The sequence below is a fragment of the Salvelinus sp. IW2-2015 genome, linkage group LG6.1 (genome assembly GCF_002910315.2).
Source record: "Salvelinus sp. IW2-2015 linkage group LG6.1, ASM291031v2, whole genome shotgun sequence".
In the NCBI taxonomy this organism is placed as follows: Eukaryota; Metazoa; Chordata; class Actinopteri; order Salmoniformes; family Salmonidae; genus Salvelinus; species Salvelinus sp. IW2-2015.
The window spans coordinates 13,260,628-13,271,657 of NC_036845.1; positions in this window are offsets into that span (position 1 = coordinate 13,260,628).

Below are 11,030 nucleotides of genomic sequence, written 5' to 3' on the forward strand. Positions count from 1 at the left end.
GGGTATTGAGTAGACTGATACCCCATTTCATTGATCCCCAATCCTTAAGTAAAGCTGTACAGTGCCATATGAATGTCAAAACACAATAAGCTGACTAGGGAGGTGATTTCACACAGTCACAGTCCCGCGATAAGAGCTACAACGCTAATATTTGCGTAAACTCTTCACATTTGTGTTCTGTGGGTGTCACTGAACAGTCTGATGGCCTTGAGAAAAAAGCTGTATTTCAGTTTCTCGGTCCCAGCTATGATGCACCTGTACTGTTTCCGCCTTCTAGATGGTAGAGGGCTGAACAGGTCATGGCTGAGGTCCTTGATGATCTACTTGGCCTTCCTGTGACATCGGGTGCTGTAGAGGTTCTGGAGGGCTGGCAGTGTGCCACCTGTAATAAGTTGGGCTGACTGCACCACCCTCTGGCGAGCCCTGTTGTTGTGGACGGTGCAATTGACAGCCCAACAGGATGCTCTCAATGATGCATCTTTAGAAGTTTGTAAGCGCTGTTTGAAAGTTTGAAAGCGCTGTTGCGCCTTCTTCAGCGCACTGTCTGTTTGGACGGACCATTTCAGGATGTCAGTCGAGGAACTTGAAGCCTTTCACCCTATCCACTGCGGCACTGTCTATGTGGATGGGTTACCTACTCTCTCTGCTGTCTTCTGTCCACGATCAGTCCATGATCAGCTCCTTCGTTTTGCTGACGTCCTCCATGGATTTGTTGGGGCAGTATGCAAATTGTAGTGGGTCTAGGGTGTCGGGTAAGGTGGAGGTGATATGATCCGTAACTAGCCTCTCAAAGTACTTAATGATGACAGAAGTGAGTGCTACGGGGCATGCAGCCTCTTCTGTGTAAAAGAGACTGGACTCAGGTTTTTCTTACCAATGCCAAGTCGCTCACCCACCATTGCACCTTGTATGAAATGGTGGGCTGGACCTCACTTTACATGCGCAGACAGCTACATTTGTATGTGTTCATCCACAAAACCCTTCTGGGTAAACTCCCCCTCTATCTTGGTACCCTGCTCTCCTTCACCACTATCATTTATCAGATGCTTTCTGCTAGGTGGTTGATACTAAACGTCCCCAGGGCCGTTACAGAGTTAGGCAAGTCTGCCTTTTCCTATTGTGCACGGGAGGAATGGAACAGTCTGCAAAATACGCTTCACCTATATGTACTAGTGCCCCTTAGTGAGTTTAAAACTCTGTGTAAATGTTTCCTGTAGGCCGGATCAGCTCTTAATGATGTGCTGTTTTTTATTGCATGTTTTAAATGTTGTAATGTTGTATTGACTGCTGCTGCTTTCTTGGCTAGATCTCCAATGCAAAACTGTGTTTCAGTGGGTATCTTCCTGGTTAAAGAAAGATTAAATAAAACAAGATGGTGCTACATATTCCAAAATATTTCTAAGCATTGATCAAGAAACATCAAACATTCTGCAATCTTAAACTAAACCAAGGCCAATACAGCACATGACTGTACAAGCAACTTGTTGGCGAGCGTCGCTCAGTGTCAGTCTATCCATGATTGCCCTTTTGTTTACCTTAATTCACCACCAGTAGTTTCGCCACAAATGAGGTGGCCAGCGCTGGTACCAGGGGTCGTTTGGTTGGTTCACGCTGCTATGTATTGCGTCACAGTGGGAGGAGAGGGGAGTGCAAGTGGCCAGAACCCCGAGCAGATGTCAGCAGCTCACCATTAATGAGGCCTAATCACTAATTAGGGAGGGGTGGCTAATGAAGGTTACTACTGAGAGGGAGCCAGGGAGCAGCCTGGAAAAGGGAGGATAGGACAGTCACTAGCGTCTTATCAAAACAGGGCTGTTATGGAAGGTTCACGGTAAACCGTAGACATATCCAAGTTAAATGTGCTCTATTGTTGTCCTTGGGCCAGATGCCGTGTCTGTGAACGTTTGAGTTCTGAACTGTACACGACCGCCGACCGGGGGTCAAGCACACGCTTGTTTGTCTTGGAATAGGAATAACTTTGTACTGGGGATTGCATTTGCTCGTGAAGGCAGCACAATGAGGAAATCAAAAGCGGTAGTAGCAGATGGAGACAGAGATGGATGGAGGGTCCTAAGAGGCAGATTTTTATGGGCCATTATTTACAAGCTCTTTAATCTGGGCTATTTCCTCGCCCTTGGCAATGGACAGGTCTATGGGTCACGCTAGCTGAACCCTTCCACTCCTGGTCATCCATCTCCCACTGGCTATGAGATACAGAGGGATGAAGGGATAGAGAGAGAGAGGGAAAGAGGGTGGAGAGAGAGAGGACTAGTGGAGGGAGGGAGAGAGGGAAGATAGAGAGAGACATGGAGCCACTCCACTGAAAAGCTGTCACAGCCATTATTCATGAATCTTTCTGTCGTTCTTTCACTCTTTTTCTCCCTCTGCATACATTAAATTAGTGGAGCCCTTACAGTGTTGTTGCGATGCCAACAGCGCTCCTCTGGCCCAACTCTTGCCTAATTTTCTCATCTGCAAGATGAATATTAGCCGAATTGCTGTCCATATCGATTTGAGCTAAGGTTAAAAGTTTTGAAGACCTTGGCTTGAATATGAGTTGCCTAGCAACCGGCCCTTCACCCGGCCCCCCCCCTGTTTGACTGGGGTCCCGGCCTACCCAGACAGCTTAAGCCTGGACCTTGATTTCYTCTCCCATYTGTGATTAAATGCAGMCCCTTCWGCCTGACACGGCGACCTTAACCCCGGACCTCCCTGCTCCAGGGTCACTTAACCTTGAACCCAATTACAAGATAAGGTTACTTAAGTGTGACCCACGCCTTGCTTCACTCAGTTAATAGAACAGTCAGGAAAAAGGGCCAGCGCAGCTGATTCGCTTCTAGCTAATTCGCTGGGTTGACAAAGGTCGGGTGGCTTCCATAAAGAACGGGCAGCTTCGATTTCTCATGCAAAATGAGACTCAGCAATACAATATTGTGGCGGACTAAACAGCAGCGCTAGCAAACCTGGTATTCAGATAGGGCGGTTTCATCACTTCAGACACCTCTGCTGAGCCTTGTCTTCTGTGTTGCATATCAAGTAGGAACTGTCTTGTAGTCATAGAGCTATGCTCTACTAAACAAATATATTGTCTATTGTCAGTCCAACATTGTTCTAACAAATCCAGTTTGCTTTGCTATGATGCTTGGGACCCGTTATGGCTGAATTAACTAGTCATTCTCTTGTTCTGCCGTTCACCCCTCCAATCTGGCACTACTCCTGTTGGAACCTGGCCAATGGGCTGGCTTAACAAGCTGTGCTACATCCATAGCAGACCAGAGGGAGAGAGATCAAAGTCTACAACTGACGAGCTAGCATTAGCAGCTAATCCTGCTAGCTTGCTAGTTTTAATGCTGCTACTGGTGTTGCTGCTACAATGTACAAATGTGATACAAATGTATTCAAAGACTAGAATAATACAAATATATTAATATGGACTGCAACTGTCAAACACTACAACTACCAAGCTAGCAATACATCATTACAGTGTGCTAGTTCTAGTGCCGCTACTGCTTGTTAATGTATCATTATGGGCTGCGTTACTGTTATTGGTGTTACACTTTGTATTATTCTCCTGATCAATTTAAGATAGACTTAAGCTAAGACTTAATATCTGTGTATGCTACTAGCACCATGTATTTTATGCACTTGCCGTCATAGCAAATATCTTCAAACTCCAGTTCAAATACAAATAGCCATGTATATGAAACAATGATCTTTGACCACAATGAGCAATGCGACAAGGGAATGACAATGATGTGAGCACACCGGCAAGCGTAATGGCAACGACTGGCATATGTTCAGCCACTGACTGTAGAGGACACACTGTATTATAGTGGTCTGGTTTAGCCTACATGGGCTTTGGGCTTGTTTTTAGGGTTGGGTTGTTGTGTCACAGTGGTCCTGAACTCTCTGGAACTGCCCACAGATCAACACATGGTTAACCTTATCAACACATCGCCTTTTTTTATCAACTCCCAAAATAGGTCACACATTTTACCCATAGTGAAAGACAAAGGGTTTCTGATCAAATTTTGCGACCATGTTTGCCGACATATGGATTTAACCAGATCACAGCATGTCAGGTCATACACACGTACTGTACAACCTCATCACAATCTCCATCGTGAAATAAATACTTTCATATGGCGGACCACAATGTACCATAACACAAATTTTGTTAAATTGGATAAAATCTCAACTACAACCACTTTACTTTGGGTATAGTAAAACGGTAAACAGGCAAAAACATTTATACACAGACAAGCATGTACTTAAACACTTAGCCAAACACACAGCGTATATCTCCCTCGATCGAGCACGCATAGAGGGAACAATATGGCCATTGTGTTGGCTACGGCAGTAAAAATAACACTCGTTTTTAATACACTCCTTTGGAGAGAGTGCTGGCTGATTGCTTAACGCAGTCAAAAAAGAGATGGAGAAAGGAGAGGGAGAATGAGAAAAACAGGGGGGAGGGGGGCGAGCAAGCGAGAGAGTGCCCTGGTAGCAGCTTGCTGACCGCCAGTTGAACCTATCACTGAACTGAGGATGAACCCTCAACTTGAGGAGCGTCCGTCACAGATCTCCCTGGGAGCTACAAGCGAGGGCAGCCACCGCTGGGACACACACACATTGGGTACGTCATACACGCATAATCCTCATTCATCCGGTACTGGGTGTGCAAACATACGCCCAGACACATCCCCATTCATGCACGCGTGCGCACACACACACAACACACACACAGCAATGTAATAATGACACACACTCACATGCACACTTTCGATCCCTGACACACAGGTCGACCCTGCGTGCCATTTTCACAAGCACATGCCCTCTGGTCCGCAGAGGCGTGCGTGTACAAGCAGACATGCAAAAGCATCACGCACAGCGTTTGTGTTCACACACACACGCAAGCACGCACATACACAAGCGCAGCTAACACAGCTAACACTTTACCAGACACATTCGCGCAGCTAGCCCTTTAACCATCCCACTGTGACACGCCCATGGGGCATGGCAGAATGCACCCGCAGGGTCATGGACAGGTCAGCACAAGCAATACCAACCCTGTCCCGGTTTGGCATTCATCTCCAAATGTCAGGGGAGGGGAAAGAGAGAGATGTAGGGGAAAACGGTTAAAGGTTGCAGAAGGGGCGCTGTTTTTCATGTTATCTGACTTTCTGAGGGGTATTTGGTGTTACCATGAGATCCCAATGGAAATCCTACCTGTACGCAGTGGGGCCAAAGGGAGCTTCGGGGTGGAGGAACGACGGTAACCAGGAGGATTTCGGAATCACAAACCCCCCCCCCCCAACCCTCCTTGTCTGGTCTGGCAGGGTGCTGTCAACATGTCAGACACAAAAGCACAAGAGTTCCACGTACTGGACCCCCCGTCATGTAGCCTGCCCCTTCCCCCCCCCCAAATGTGACTTTTCCTTTTGTTTATTTTGATTCAATCACATTATGGCGACCTTGAATCTAAACGCCACCAGGATGCACTGTGGTGGAAATTTGGTCTGTTGTTAAATGTTTTGACAAGGCCACAGACTCATAGGATTACAGTTTGCGTGGTATGTACTGTGCGTTGCGTTATTGTCACAGATGCTTGCAGCAAATATACAATATTCCAAATCCATTTAGTCTACAACAGATTGTCTATCCTGAAATACACAACAATATATTACGCAACCATTTATGTCGTAATATAAATGCAGGGATATGTGTATGGTATTAATAACATATTTATCAACATATATTATTCATTGCCCAAAAAATTCCTAAATACTAGTGTAAATTGATTTTTGTCAATTCGCATTTGCTCTGTAAAGGTAAGCACTATTGTCCACAAATGGAATTGACTCTGGCTTGGACACAGTCAAGCTTCTTGTAGAATTTACAATATCCCATTGTTTGAGAATAGCTGAGTATTTCATTGAACGGGTGGATGAAATAAAGACATTTCCTATGTTTCCTCTGATCATTTATTCATATCCCAGAGGATGGAAGAAGGAAAATAACAGAAGCTTGGTGTACTTGTACAAATGGGCTTACCCCAGGGACAATCATCACACAATCATTTCCTCTTTTATTGGTGTTATGTTCTGTCTAATTTCTTCTAACGTTTTTTAGTCACTTAAGTGGATCCCAATTAAACTGTAGTTGTTGTGTCAACCTCCTTACACTACATTTGTAATGGATGAGACACTGCATAATTGGATAACCTATTACAGGGTAACTACACCTAGGTCCTTCCACTGGTTGTATCTGGTGTAGGGCTTATTCAATTTAAAGTGTGACCTCTTTATTTTATATAATAAAATGATCTTGAACCTCTTTGCAGAACACGCATCTGTCAAAATGATGAAGACATAGGTCTGTGTAAATGACAAACGGTTTGAAAGACAAACACACACAAGTGATTTTTAGGAGTGACACGAGGTAAGAGGATTTCCAGTTGATCCTCTGTTGTTTCCTAACTGCAGATGGATATGAGTGTCGTCTCAGGTCAGTAAGTTATGTCAGACATAGGTCACGGAAGCATGTCTTACCCTTGTTGTTATCCAGGCCAGCAGGCATCACATTGAGAGTCCTCACAGAACACTTTAGGTTTACTTGTGATATCACACACTGTGAGTGAAAAAGGGACTGTGTGACCCCTGGAGGGGCTGGTGGGGGCCCCCCGCTGTGTTGTTCTGTCCTCCGTACAGGGACACTGAGGTCTTTATTGAGTACTGAGGAGGTTTGAACATTGGCCCATGAGGTCTATCATGTTGGGACGCTTGTTTGTGAGTGTATAATTAAAATTCTATGGATGTGATATGAAAAATCTACAGTATGATTGCGTATCAGAACGTCCACATCTAATTCTAAATTAAGTTCTAAAACCAAGACAAGAGTTACAGTCTATTGACCTGCAGTGTCTAAGTTTTTGTCCTCATTGTTTCAATACTGAATGAGACCTCTCGAACCAATGACTCTCACCATTAATGAAATACAAAGGAATAAATATCAACCAGCAGACATTTGGGCCTTCATGGAAACGTGGCAATTTTCTGGACTTTATAAAAACAACAGCTGGGAGTCTGGCTGTCCCTGAGGTAATGACAGGTGTTGGTATCTCCGGGTAACGTGCCTATCGACAGCTGCCATGGAGACCTGGCTGGGCGTTGGCCACACAGACACAGAGCAGGGGAGGCTGACAGGTGGTGGAGAGGGAACCGCTGTCAACATCCCTGTCATGAGTCATGACCTAGGATGGGGTTTCACCTCCAGGCAACTGGTAGGTCATTGATACACATACACAATTCCCTTTGATAGAACAGTGGTGGTTGCTTTGTTATCGTTCCTCACAAATACCGGAACAGTGTCCATACTGGTTATTCGAGGGTGACTCTCACACTCACTTTCTAACTTTCTCACTTTGAGTTTATGTGTGTGTGTGTGTGTGTGTGTGTGTGTGTGTGTGTGTGTGTGTGTGTGTGTGTGTGTGTGTGTGTGTGTGTGTGTGTGTGTGTGTGTGTGTGTGTGTGTGTGTGTGTGTGTGTGTGTGTCAGTGTCCAAGCCAAATAACACAGAATTTACAGCATTGATGGAATTTCTTTCATTCTGACCCCTGTGAAGAATTCATACACTCATAAAAGACTCATTTCACCAACACACAAGTGCACACCAACATACACACACACACGCGCGTGCCCAAAAGTCTCACTCTTTAATCACACTCGATGAAGCACTCAGGAACATACAGCTGCATCACCCAGCATCAATTATCATGGCGGTGACCTCACACATCCGGGTCAGTGATTCCCACAACAAGAACAAAAAGAAAGCTCGTCCTGGAATCCCTGTTCCCAATTACTCTACAGTGAGCTGCCCGGTGGACAATGCTGCAGGTGAGAAGTTGGATGGGGCCTCTGTTAGAGCTTGGCAGAGACACAATGGAACACTGTGGCTTCGGCTGGAACAGCTAGGCTACATGCTCGCTGGCGATTTGGCGCTCGCCCTGCTCTTGTATCATCTGATATTTCATATAAAGTATGACAAGTCACAATGCTGGAAATGGCTATGCTAGTTTTACTACCTGTCCTGATCTGGCATCTCTCTCTATAACTTTTATTTAAATGACAGTGCATTGTCTTTATTCAATTTCAGATAACATAATGATCCATAAGGACATCAAATGTTAAATATCAGATTTTAAACTATTTCAAATCTGTTCTCCACTTCAGTAATACATTCTATAGGGTTACATGGAAACAAAGAAGATGAATGTATGAGTTGCAATGCACAGACCATCTGAGGGCAAAAGCAACAGAGCTCTCCATTGATCCCACATGGGTCAAAATACATCATGGGACATTTACTCCTGAGCCCATTGTAATTGTTTATGTTTCTGGGAAAACTTGCAACATGTTTTCAGTCCATCTCCGCAACAATTACCCTGCCCTCTCTGCATCCTGTGCGCTCAATGCAACATGCATGTGATCTAATATTCCTGATCTATGGCCACTGGTTTGAGGGCACTGGAACCAGAGGACCATAATTAGTCTACTGTACAATATAATGGAATTTTTCCTTTCCACAAAGAGTGGTTACAAAATCTATATGGTATAAAGTGTTCTCTTAAAAAATATAAAACAATGTTGATCTGCGAACCGAAACGGACTATATGACTGACTGACACTATTCACTCCAAAGACCAATCCTGAAATGGATGATATAATGGATAATCCATAGTGGATGATGGTTCGCATTGACCCCAGCAGCCAAGGCTTCAATGTCACAACCTCTGTGGCTCTTCTGTGGTTGGATGTTTACGCTCAGTTCACAACCAATTACAGAGGGACCCTTCTGCACACAACGTGCGATTGATATCGCCTCTGGGCCATGTGAAGTTGACTTAGTGGGTCAAATGGAGCCTGCAGACATGGCAGTGAATGAGAGAGAAACAGAGGGAAAGAGAGAGGAGATAAGAGAGGGAAAGACGGAGGGAGCAAAAAATAAAAACTGAAAAAGAGAGGGGAACAAGAAAGAAAGATAGAGGGGGAGGGAGACCGAGAGAGGGAGAGAGCAAGTGAGAGAGTAATGGAAAGAGACAGGGAACAAGAGAGAAGGAAAGAGAGAGGGAATGATAGAAAGAGATAGAGAGGGAACAAGAGATAGAGAGATGCACTGGTGAACACCCATGAGGTGTACAAAAAGTGGAAACAGACGGGCTAAAAATAGATCATCTGAAATATTTAACTTACTGACCCAGAAACAGCCCCAGTGTAATCATATCTGTGCTCCAACAGAAGAGACTGCAATGGCACAGCCATGATATCATTTGTGCCAATGGAAACGGTAATGAAATGCCAGGAGTACGTGGCTCGTCGCAGGAGAATCACACTAGAAAACCTACGCAAATGAACCACATAATGTCAGTGTGTCGGGTATAATGTTGGCAGCGAAAATCTGCATGACTGAGACCAGAGTACCATTGAGTAAAATGAAGACACTCACTCAGAACGTTTGATGCGGTAGTAATTTATCAATGAACTCATAACACTTTTCACTATGGTCCAGTTTTTAAACTCTCACGTGACCTTTCTCTGCAATGAACAGCAATAGGGTATTACCTTTTTAGATATCTCAATCAGATATGGAAAATACAACTTTTGCATGGCAATACTGAAAGAACATAAGAACAATAGTCCTTCTCCTTATGATAGAATGGTCGAATGAAAATAATTGAAATGTATTTGTGTATTTGGATCCAAGTTAGCTTTTTACTCTTCCTGGTGTCCACAAGAAACACAGTGACTAGACAACCGTCGACAGACACGTATTGTGATGGTGAAGATGTTGGAGAAGACCTGGTGATTGGCATGTACCTTTGTCCCTTTCTAGCTCAATCTCCATGTCCATATTCAGCAGTGAGATTGGCCTATAACCCCAGCCCTGTTGCCATTACCATTTTAGAGTTCCAACTGAGCAGCGGGGAAGCTGCACAACACCATCAATATTAATGTTCTGTGGCTAAACCGGCTTTGGAAGAACTTTCTCCCACATTAATATTGATGCTGTTGCCATATATTGGAGTTGGGCTCTCTTTAAGGATTTATAACAGGAACAGTGGAGGTGCACTCCTCGCGAGGGGCAATGCCATTTTGGATCCGTACCTCGATGATGCAGACGATTTCTCTCTGTTCGTAGCAATATCCGTGGGAGAGGGGTGACTTCTGTGCACCCTTGATGAGATCTGAGGAGAGAGGGTTGCCTTGACGCAGATCCAATTCCCTTCCGATGCTGCATGGCCGGGATGATTGTTATGAGCTTTCCATTTCAAGGGATCTGGGAATGTCAAATGGGTTTGTTGATTCTGGAATACGGGGTATTGCTTCTGGAACATCTTCACAAACAGTCCACTGTTTAGCCACACACACTGACTCCCATATCACATTCATTATTAGTTTCGAAGATGCATTTCTTTACATATCAAGTGTCAAGTGGGCTTACTTATAAAAGCGTTCCAGGCCTGGATATTTTGTCATGCATTCTGTGATAAATTGACTGTGTAGAAAACCCAGTATAAATTAAACGGATGTGAATGACCTTGACATCGCTGCCTGACATACAATCATTCTATCAAGACTTAATAAGGAATCCAGAAGCATTGGTCATCTTCTTGACTGTTACATTTAGTGACAGAGATATTATTGGACATGATTTTGGGGGTCTCCTTCTGAATCTTATGTCCCTACTAGCACTTTATGAATCCGTCTATTTCCATCAAGGACAAACATTTCTAACTAGGCAACACAAATTGCTTATCATACACTACATGTCCAAAAGTGCTGTACACCTGCTCGTCGAACATCTCATTCCAAAATCATGGGCATTAATATGGAGTTGGTCCCCCCTCTTCTGGGAAGGCTTTCCACTAGATGTTGGAACATTGCTGTGGGGACTTCCATTCAGCCGCAAGAGCATTTGTGAGGTCGGGCACTGATGTTAGGCGATTAGGCCTGGCTTGAAGTCGCCGTTCC